Source organism: Psammomys obesus, unplaced genomic scaffold, assembly GCF_907164565.1.
Source record: "Psammomys obesus unplaced genomic scaffold, mPsaObe1.curated_primary_1811, whole genome shotgun sequence".
Lineage (NCBI taxonomy): Eukaryota > Metazoa > Chordata > Mammalia > Rodentia > Muridae > Psammomys > Psammomys obesus.
Window position 1 is genome coordinate 2,424 of NW_026588997.1, and position 11,441 is coordinate 13,864.

General features: G+C 41.7%; 1 pseudogene; it reads right to left on the reverse strand.

Annotated features, from left to right (window-relative positions):
* Positions 1 to 258: 258 nt before the first annotated feature.
* LOC129674797 (NAD-dependent protein deacylase sirtuin-5, mitochondrial-like) lies at positions 259 to 10,972 on the reverse strand (annotated as a pseudogene).
* Positions 10,973 to 11,441: the final 469 nt, after the last annotated feature.

The window sequence follows — 11,441 nt, forward strand, 5'->3', positions numbered from 1 at the left end:
AGAGAGAAACACAGCATGTCAATGTGGAAAACCAAATGTTCCTTGAAAACTCCCTATCTGCAGTTAATGGTATTTTGCTCTTTCATAGATGTCAACTACAAATCAATCAAACAGCCCCCCCCCCACACACACAAATTCCCTTCTTTGCCCTCATTTTCCTTTCTATTGTCATCTGAGGAATTCACAACTGTATAATCTCCTGGGATGGCATCTCAAAGCCAACCCTCCACCACAAATCATCCTTGACCTTCCCTGTACCTGAATATGTTGGTGGCTGTGGTGGTTACTCTGTTAAACTCTGCCACAAGAACTCATCTGGAAGCCACCTAAGAGGCAAACATGGCTTCTTGGTAGACCACAGAGGATGTTCCCACCTGCAAAACAAGTGGACAATGATTGAAGAAAGTGGAAATGAAACAATAGGGACACTAGCTCAGTCAGGGCTGTGGATAGATGTGTGAGGAAAGCTAAGTCATGAAGAAAAATGCAGTATGGAGGCAAGTGAAAGAAGTTACTTGCCTGGTGTTTGGCTAATCATCAGAATTGGGGAGAACACGTGACACAAAACGACATTTACACAAGTGGACAGAGAAGCCCAATATGACCCGAAGGACATGACTCAAGTGTCCCATTTCTTCTAGCCTTTAAAGTTGTGCAAATGTTCCATGTTCTTTTTAAAAGATGGGAAATAATCACTGTCAACTTTTTGGCATTCTTATACACTCTTCACAGAAATGGAAAGGCCAGAACACATTTTGTAAAGCAGTTTTCCTCGCCAATGACCACCATGACCACAGAGGCTGCCCTCCACCTGGGATGTTTGCAGTAAAACCAAAATGGAAACAGACCCACCATGCAGTGCCCCCGCTTATAATAACTTATTAAAGAAACTGTGAAGTTGGTGTGCTCTCTTCAGTTAATTCCATTTTAGGGAATGTGTCCTAAGGAAACTGCTTGAGGATCATGTTAAGATTTTCATGCATGTGTATTCCTACAACATTGCTTACAATACCGAGATATGAAACAACCTAAGTTGGTCATGGGGTACATGCCTCTAATCCTAGCATGTAGGAGGTAGAGGCAGTAGGATGAAGAATTTAAGTCTGGATTTGGCTATACAATAATGTGATATCCTCCTGGGCTATATTAGATGCTATACAAAAAAGAACCTTAAACGACTCAAACGTTTTGCAGTAGGACATTCCCACTATAGCATCTGTATGCCAGAAAAAAAAAATCATGCAGTAAAGTAAAAGTCGTGGTAGTTTAGGATAGGTTGATAGAAATATTGAATGATTATATGAATAATACAGCCTCGAAATAATGTGTATCATGTGCATTTGGTATGTATTTATACATAAAGAAGTATTTAGGCCAGAAGGGGTAAAGTTTTTTGAGAAAATAGCAAGACAGTAAAACTGTTAGGTTCTGGAGACCATCCAGTCTCTGCCACCAAGACTTAACTCTGATATTGTGGTACAAAGGCAGCCACAGACAGTGTGTGGAACAGGAACAACAGAGGTTCTAATAGAGCTAGTCAGAAAACAGGGTACAGAGTACATGTATCCATAGGATAGAGTTTGTTTGCTCCTGGTCTGAAAGAAAAAAATCAAATGTTACTGGTGACTATTTCCAGATGGTATAATGCAGTGATTTTTAATTTACTTCTAATGCTTTGCTTTGTTCACATTTTCTAAACAGCATTTAGTAATGAGCATGCACTATATTTAAAATCTAGGCCAGGGCTGGTGAGATGTCTCAGCAGGTAAAGGAGCTTGCCTTAAAAGGCTGGAACATGAGTTCTGTCCTTAGAAACTATGTAAAAGGAAAGACCTGACTCCACAAAGCTGTTCTCTGACTTCCAATGTGTGTGTCACATTCACACACAAACATCATGCATACACCTATGATATGTAAACAAATAAAAACTGACACTCCCCCCAGTGATGTTATGTCTATGTATTTATACTACTCTAAAAAGAGTGCATGTAAGAAGTGGGAAATAGTAAGAGCTGGAGAGGACAGGAACTCCACAAGGAGAGCAACAGAACAAGAAAATTTGAACACAGGGAACTTCCCAGAGACTCATACTCCAACCAAGGACTATCCGTGGACATAACCTAGAACCCTGACAATGCAGCCACTTCTGATGAGAACTGATAGACTAAGATCAGAAAGAAGTTGAGGAGGACCTCCCCTATCAGTGGACTCGGAGAGGGGCATGCATGCAGAAAGGGGGGAGGGTGGGACCGGGAGGGGAGGAGGGAGGGGCTTATGGGGGGATACAAAATGAATAAAGTGTAATTAATAAAAGTTATAAAAAATGGAAAAAAAAACATTGTGACCAGGAAAAAATAAATAAATAAAATAAAACACAAAATAGTGTGCATGCTCCTTTTGTTATTTTATCAGAAAAGAGAAGTTTTTAAAGATGCTCAGAACATGCCTATGCCAAGTTTCATATCACTTTTATAAAGATTTTAATTTATTTTACGTGTGAGTGTTCTCTTTGCATGAACACCTCCATGCCAGAAGAGGGAATCAGATACCCACTATGAGTCACAATGTGGTTGCTGGGACATCTGGGGGAGAAGAAGGTGCTCTTATCTGCAGATCCTTCTCTCCAGGCCCCAAAGTTTCATATTTTAAGATCGTCTTGAGGCTGGAGAGACAGCTCAGTGGTTAAGAACTGGTGCCGCTCTTCTGGATGAACCAGGTTTAGTCCCCAGCATCCATGCCAGGTGGCTCACAACAGCTTGTAACTCCAGGAGACCCAAATCCCATGTCTTCTGAAGATATTAAACTCATGAGCATACACTCACACGCAGATACACACACCTAACATCATTAAAAATAACAAGATCTTTATAAAAGATGAGTTCTTATTTATTGCTTCTCGGTTTAGTGGCAGAACACTATAAGACTTCCACACATGCCTTTCAGAGAGGAAAGAAGGGAGGAGATGAGGGACAGAAGGAGAAAGAAAGGCTGGAAAGACGTGGAAGCAGGGAAGAAGATGGCAACCAGTCACTCCACCCTACTCTCCAGAGCCTGAAAAAGAGGGACAAGCATGACCTACCACTAGACACAGGTCGCAGAGGCAGAGCTCCCTATCCACCTCCTCCAGGATGGCAGGATCCAGGTTATCTCTGAACCACACCATATGAGGTTTCAGGAAGGCCCCACATCCTGCCTCCTCGCACCTGGAAGAGAGTCATCCTTAAAGTATCTCTAAATGATTGAGCCAGGACTGCCCAGGATCCCATACTGGGGCATAAGCACTCAGATGACTTTGCCCTCTTAAGTTCTTATCTTGTCTTCATCCACTGAGACAGTCTTTGAGCTAAGTGTGAACTCATTGTAAAGCCTATTTCTCTCCCTGGTTGATGCACTCATTGGCACAGACACACTCCCATTGCCCGGGAAGCAACAGCAGCTACAAGCTGGCCCCAATGCCTGAACCCATGACTTCCACCACTGACTTCCTTTTACTTTTTCAGATCACTTCTCTCTGGAGACAGGCCCACAGCCAAGTTTTCAGTGCCTGCATCCAATCTCCTCCACTTTGCTCTGCCCCTGCCCAGGGCTGTGCATGAGGCAGAGCAGGAGTTCTACAAACAAGCTGCTTCCCTGGATTCCTTTTCAACTTTGATTTTGAGACAGAGTTTTGCTAAATTGCCCAGCTGACCTTGAACACACTTGTGGGCTGGCTAGCTATGAATTTGTGATCCTTCTGCCTCAACCTTCTGAATAGCTGGAATTACAAGCCTGTGCCACAAGGTTCAAGTGAGTTCTGTGGTTAAAATAAACCAATTAAGTATCAATGAGTATAAGCAATTTCCCGAAAGCGGTTCAGGGTTAGAATGATGGCTCAGTGGTGAAGAGCACATACTGCTCTTGCAGAAGACCTGAGCTAGTCTGGTGGCTCACAACCATCTGAGACTCAAGATTAGGAAATCCAAATGCCTCTGACCTTCAGGGGCATTGCATTACAGGTGTACTTACCCACCATGCAGGCATATACACGTAGACATAGCTTTAAAAGTGAAACCCTTTTTGTTTGTTCTTTGTTCTGTTTCGTTTTTAGTTGAGAGCCTGGCTGTCTAGTTTTATGCATGTGTTCCATGTGTACCTGTGCACCCGTATTCTGATGTGCTTGCCTGTGCACGTATGTATGTGGAGCTCAGAGGTCAACTTGAATATCTGCCCTATATTTATTGCTCTCCAGATTATTTGTTGAGATAGGGTCTCTCATTGAACCTGGAGGTTGCTGTTTTGGCTAGACTGGATGTCCAATAAGAGCCAAGGATGTGGTCTGTCATCACGGGGATTATAGGTACTTGTGATGATGTCTAGTTCTTCTGGGGGTGTTGAGAATCCACACTTTGGTTCTCTTGCTTGCCAGGAAGCACTTTACCCACAGACAGTCTTCCAGGCCCCTACCAAATATCCTTTGGAAGCACTGTTTCAAGATCTGGTTTTGTAAAACTGACAATTTAAAAATCTAATGTCCTTTATAGCATATATTTTCACTAGCTTAGATTTATTTATTTTATGTGTATGGGAGTTTTGACTACATTTAAGCATGCAGTACCCTCCATGCCAGTAAAGAACATCAGATCCCCTGGAACTAGGCTTAAAGGTGGTTGTGAGCTGTCAAGTGGAAGCTGGGAATTGAACCTGGGTCCTTTGAAAGGGCAACTATTGCTCTTGAGCACTGAGATATCTCTCCAGATGCAACTTTTTCAGTTCTGTAATTTTACCTTTGAAGGGACTATGACATCTCCTCAGTCTTGGACTGGTAGTCATAGTGAGGATGAGGAGTATAAAAGGAACTTTAATTTGCTTGTTTTAATTGCTGTCTTGGAGGCATACTGCCTCCATCTGCTAACCTAGGCCTGGTCCTGGAAGCTTTTAGCCTCCATGCAATCTAACCTAGGCCTAGAATGTTTTCAGCTTCTGAGACTTACTACTTAATAAGCTTACCCTTTCTAGATTTTACTGAACTCTGGTCAGGCTGGTTCAATCCAGCTGTTCTGGCTCAAACTCCTCTCCCGGCTGACATATTCAATCTGGGTTTTCTCTCATCCTCTGAATTGCTCTGCTTGGCCTCAAAGTAACTCCAGCAATTTGTTCTACTCTCCTGGCTCATTTGGTCTTCACCTGAGTCTAGCTTGTTCTTTCTCTATGTAACCTATCTCTCTATTACTGTCCCAGTAAAACTATTACCTCTCTCCTCATTCTCTTTGTTGCTCCCTTCAGTAGCTTCCCTTTCTCTCTTCTCATTCGAGTTGGGCATATCCTATTCTGTCAAATCTTTGATTTTTCACTTTTTTGCCACTCAACTAGACATCACTTTCAAACATGGTTACTTCCTTCTACAAACTATCTCTGCCTTCATTGTTTGGATTAAAAGCATATTTCACCACCAGTGGACCTAAGCTATTCTTTGCCTGATACATGGTCTATATCAGGTTGGCCTTGAACTCAGATCTGCTTGACCTCATCTCCTGGATTAAAGCTGTGTTTGTATTCCAGCCTGATCAAACAGACCTAGAACATCTTTGGATGTAATCTCTTGCCAGAACAGTCATGTTCCAAAGTAATGATTCTTCTACAGAGGAGGAAAGCTACTAACTAGACTATAAATATTCTATAATAATAATTATAGAGTGTTTCCTGTGCATAGATCGCCAATGGTCATATAACTGCTTTAGAAACTTCCCAGAATACAAGGGATTTTTCAGAACGAGAGACGGAGGGGGATCAGTTATGCAGTATATTTGTAGCTATCGGGGACCTGAGCCCAGGATTTTGAGGATAGCCTGGGCAACATAATGAAACTGGCTCTCTAAAAAGGACCTGGAAGATGTTTCATCTTTTCTCCTTTTTCCGCTAAATGATGGCTGCATCTGAGGACTTAAAAAGGCATCTCACTTAAAAAAAAAAAAAGAAGAAGAAAAAGAATAAAAGAGAAAGCTTAGATTTTTATTTCTATTTGTTATTCATTTTTTTACTATTTTATACATTTTTAAATTTATGTTATACATTTTATGTATACATAACATATGCATACTTTAGTTATGTATAACATTTAGTTATACACATATAACTTAACTTTATGCAAGGAGATGTTCTGCTCACATGTATGTCTGTATAAGGGTATCAGATCCTCTAAAATGGAATTACAGAAAGTTGTACCTGTGGTTTGGTTACTGGAAACAGAACTCTTAGAAGAGCAGCCAGTGGCTGTAAACTACAGATCATCTCTTCAGTCCTTCTTCATTTCAGTCTTGAAAATAAGATGTGCATGAGATTTTTACCTACCTGGGAAGTTTGTCGACTGGGATTCTGGCATCTTGAGTTTCTGGTTATGAGGCCCTGAAGAAAAAAAAGTGTTAAAGAGAATGAACGCCAGGAGTAAAGTCACATAGCAGAGGAAGAACATGACATAGTTTGGGTATTTGCCTTGTGGTATACAGTATAAAGCTTTCTCATGCATACTAACTTGAAGGATTAACACTAAATACTGAATATTAGTTTTTCTTCAAGAGGGAATTTGTGTAGGGAAGTCTGAGTGGAGTGAATCTGATGCGTTTCCAGTGAAATCATGTTAGTATTTTGCTTCTGTGAGTTTATACTGCTCTGAAATGATCCAGAAGTTACTTTTTTTCTCAGTAGTTTGAGTTGAGACTTAAATTTTTCATAATTTTAACAATAATACATATTCCTCATAACAATGTTGAAAATTTTCCAGTGAAATGAAGGAGAATAAAAAATTACCCATTATTCCCCCATTCCTCGCTGTCACAGTTAATCCTTTCCCGTGTCCTCTTGTGGTCTTTTAGCTAATATACAGATAAGTGAAAATGGAGTGTGAAGTTGTATAAATAAAACTTTGGGATCATATAGCAAACACTCTAGCACCTTATAGTTTTTAGTTAGCATGGTAAATTATGAGTCAAATATTTCTTTCATCAGATATCTGTACAGTGTCCACTCTTATGATTTAGAAATATCCATAAGAATCTTCAATGAACATGTAATTTAATTTCCTCAAGTTCATGCTCAATTCAAGGAGAAATGACATTTTTTCTGTAGCAGATATAATTACCCTTTTCCTGCGAAAGCTGGACAAATTGGATTCTTGTAATTCTCAGCAACAGTGCCACATGAGGTGCACTGAGTTTTAAATAAGGTTCCTGAAAGAAAAGACATGTGCCAAGTAAATACAGAGCTTAGTGTCATTGGAGAAATTTCTTCATGTCTGAGAGATCAGAAAATAAGTTGTCTTGTTTTTTTTTTTTGTTTTTGTTTTTTGTTTTTTTTGTTTTGTTTTGTTTTGTTTTTTCAAACCAGGGGGTTTCTCTGCATAGCCTTGTCTGTCCTGGACTCATTTTGTAGGACAGGGTAGCCTCGAACTTATATCAACCCGACTGCCTCTACCTCCTTGGGTGCTGGGGTTAAAGGCATACACCACCACTCCAGGTACCTAAGTTCATTTTGTAACAGTTAGGTCTACCCTAGGAATCATGGGAAACATAAAAACATGCTCTTAGTCACTGTTGTATTGCTGTGAAGACACCAAGGCAAACTGATAAAAGAAAAAAATTTAGTTGGGAACTTGCTTACAGTTTCAGAGGATCAGTTTATTTCTGTTGTGGCAGGGGCATGATGGGAGGATGGTAGGAGCATGATGGGAGGATGGTGGGAGCACAGTAGGAGGTTAGTGGGAGCATGATGGCAGAGTAGTGGGAGCTTGGGGGGAGTATGACATCATTGTTGGCATTGGAAAAGTAGTTGATCTGAAGGTAGACAGAGCAACACTGGCCCTAATATAGGCTTATGAAACCTCAAAACTCACCCCCTAGTGATGCACTTCCTCCAAGAAAATCACACAGCCTAATTCTTCTCAAATAGTGCTACTTCCTGATGATTAAGCATTCAGATATAAGGGCCTATGGGAACCATTCTTTTTCAAACCCCACACTTGTAGTACTGTTTAACCAACTCAAACCAAATACCTTCAAGGATTTCATGACCTGTAGGGGAAATACCTGCATCTCCAAAGCCACCCAGATGACCCTGAAGTGATGTTCAGATGGAACTGGAGGGATGAGAGGAAAGGAACTGCTCAACCCAAAGCTAAGGGTGTGAGTTACTAACTAGGTGCTTAATCAAGAAAGGCCAGTGGGCTGGAGAGACTGCAGCTGTTAAAGTTGTAGGTTCACACCTTCAAGGTCAATCATTTAGAGAGCCACAAAATCTCAACTTTGATTTAATAGAACGTGAATCTCTTCTAGCAAAGAAACTCACTGAATTAGCAATTAATTAAAAAAATAAAATAATTTCTAGCAATAGAAGTCATTAACAATGCAATATGGTGGCTACAGTTCAACCAGCTACTGCAAGCTCAGGGTGCTCTAAGAGATATACCCACAGGGCACACAAACAGCTGTAGACTGCCTATTCTGCCTTCTTTGGAGACCACCTCTCCTCTGCTCCATGCTGAGCTGATGGAGCTATTAATCAAATCTAACCTTGGCCACAGGCTCCACACTAGTGTATTCACAGTATGTCATTGTGTGTGAGCCAACTGAAGCCCTCCAGAGGTCTATTTTCTGAGTGTCTAGATGGAACAGTTAAGCTAGCCTGTCACAATGATAGACTTTATAATCACTGAACATGTACATCTCTGACTGCAATCTTAATAGACTTTATAATCACTGAACTTATACACCTCTCGGAATGTCTCTGAAGAGGTGCTCTCTCTCTCTCTCTCTCTCTCTCTCTCTCTCTCACACACACACACACACACACACACACACAAAGCTATCTGAGTGGAGGAAGACCAGGATGGAGAGATGGCTCAATGTTCTTTCGGAGGATGCAAGTTCAATTCCAGGCATCCACATGGTGGCTCATGAGTATCTTTAACTGTACTTCTAAAAGATCTGACACCCTCTTCTGGATTTCAGGGGCAACACACACACACACGGTGCACAGACATACATGCAGATTAAACACCGGTACACATAAAATAAAATAAACAGCTCTTTCAGGTCTTGCCTCCAAAATGACTCAAACAAGCCTAAATACCAGTAGAGCTATAAGGGGGCTGCAGCCATGTGCAGCAAGTTCACTGCACACACTTTACCTGGTGCATGTGCAAGGACAAGATGGCTGTCATTCAGAATACGGTGGAGGTTGCTACTGTCAGGGGAATTTCCAAAGAAGGTGTCTTCAATGCTTATGTACTTCCCAAGCTCTGGGTCAATCTGCCTTAATGTGTGAGCCATGCCATTCACATCACTGTAGTCAGGAATTGATGTCAGGAAGCCTGGAAGGACCAAACACTCCCAACACAACTGTTAATGCTGACCCAAGACCTCCACCACTTGTAAGGACCTCACAAAATAGCTGTTAGTAGCTAAGTTATACAGTGAAACAGAATCTTAGGGAAATTAAATAATGGGCAGTGTGAGGCAGCTGAACATTAAGAAAGCTAGTTCTTAGGTCCTGAGACAAAAGACACCTTTCCCCTGCATTCCAGTGGGAGGCAGAGAGTGATTAAGCTTTTTGCCCTGGGTACTCATGACTGCTGACTGCCACTATTATGGAGAGATTACTGACCAAAGAGCCTTGGCCCCCAGTGGCCAACTGAGGGCAGTACCCTGGAGCTAAGATAACAGCAGAGTAGTTCAAGACATTGGCAGTAAGGTTGGTCAGGGCAGGGTGGAGAGATGGCTCAGAGGTTAAGAACACTGGTTGTTCTTCCAAAGGTCCTGAGCTCAATCCCCAGAAACCACATCGTTACTCACAACTATCTGAATGCTGTATAAAAAATAAATAAATCTTAAAAAAAACATTGGTCAGGTGAAAAGTCAGGGTAGAACAGGTTTGATACAGTGATGGATGAATGGAGGGAAATACAGATGGCTGAGTAACACAATGGGCCAGCCAGCAGGCTGCACCCTTTAGGCAGTCAGCTTTCTTTGTTATGATTCTCTGGAGCCAACAGCAGTTTGCTGCAGCAGGAAAGGGAAAGTATTTTTCTAGGTCATACAGTGTGGTTATTGCTTGACAACTACAGATTAGAGAAGCCCAACGACAAGTCAAAATTGGGTGTCGTTATTGAAGGTAACCACTATTCAGTTTAAATACTATTCAGTGTTTAACACTATTCAGTGTTACAGCTGTAAAATGGCTAATTTTTAGAGTATTTTAGAGATAGCCTTTTCTGTGTACTTGTTTACAAAAAGCATTTAGACTTATCTTGCTTTACCACACTTTATTTATTTAATACTATTTCTTGGGTACTTTTTATTATGTGTGTGTATATACACAGATGTGAGTCTGTTATCTTCTTCAACCATGTGTGTCTGGGGATTGAACTGGTTCTTCAGGCTTGGAGGCAGACATCTTGCATTCTGAAGCATCTTTTTTTTTGTTTGTTTGGTTTTGCTTTTTCAATTTCTCTGTGTAGCCTTGGCTTGTCCTTGAGCCCACTCTGTCAACCAGGCTGACCTCAAACTCACAGAGATCTGCCTGCCTCTGCCTCCCCAGTAGTAGAACTAAAGGTATGTGCCACCAACATGGGGCTCTACTGAGCCCTCTTGATGACCCTTGGACACTTTTATGATGTTTAAAATGCTTCTGAAATAGATTGCTTGCTTGTGGTATCCTCATACTGTGTCAACAGTGCCTTTCCTTCCGGGGAAGCATAGAAACACAAGGCTGTTTTCTTGTCAGTGCCTAAGTCTGTGAGGTATTGGCTTTGAATGCCATCCAGAGTGCAGGAATTGTGCCTCTGAGTCAGATTCCCTCCCGGCCTCCACCCCTGCATTAAGTATTCAGCTATGAAGAGGAGAGTAAAACTCAAAATGGCAAAGATGCAAGGAGCCCTTTAACAGTAAGACAGCTCTCCTAGCCTCATACCTCTGTGGAGCTCTTCATTAATTGCTGTAGTCATTGTGCCTCATTGTTTCCCTCACTGAGACACTGCAGTCCTGTTCTAGGTGCTTCTGTGAGCAGAAAAATGCCAGTAATTTCTCAAAAGTCACTGGCTTGGAAAATATAGGAAAATTCAAAACAGATGGCAACTGGCTCAACGGTTTGGGATTCCATTGTTCACTGCTATTGTGCTGGATGACCCACTTGTATTAAGATCCAGCTGGCGCCTGGCAGAACATCAGCCCAGGACCAAGTTTCTACTTTTGCCTGGCTCTTTCATGCCCACATGACACAAATAGCCTCTAGGGAGCATGAAACCCCTAGGAGCTGGCTGACTAGCACACAATGCTGGATGTTGTTTCAGTTAACCCTTGCCTAAGGCCAGAGGCTGAGTTGTGGGGAGAGCTGAGCTCAGCCAAGAGAATAACATAGCCATCAGAGTTAGTTACTGGGATTTGCTAAGACTTAGGGGCTGTTACTTCAGGGCT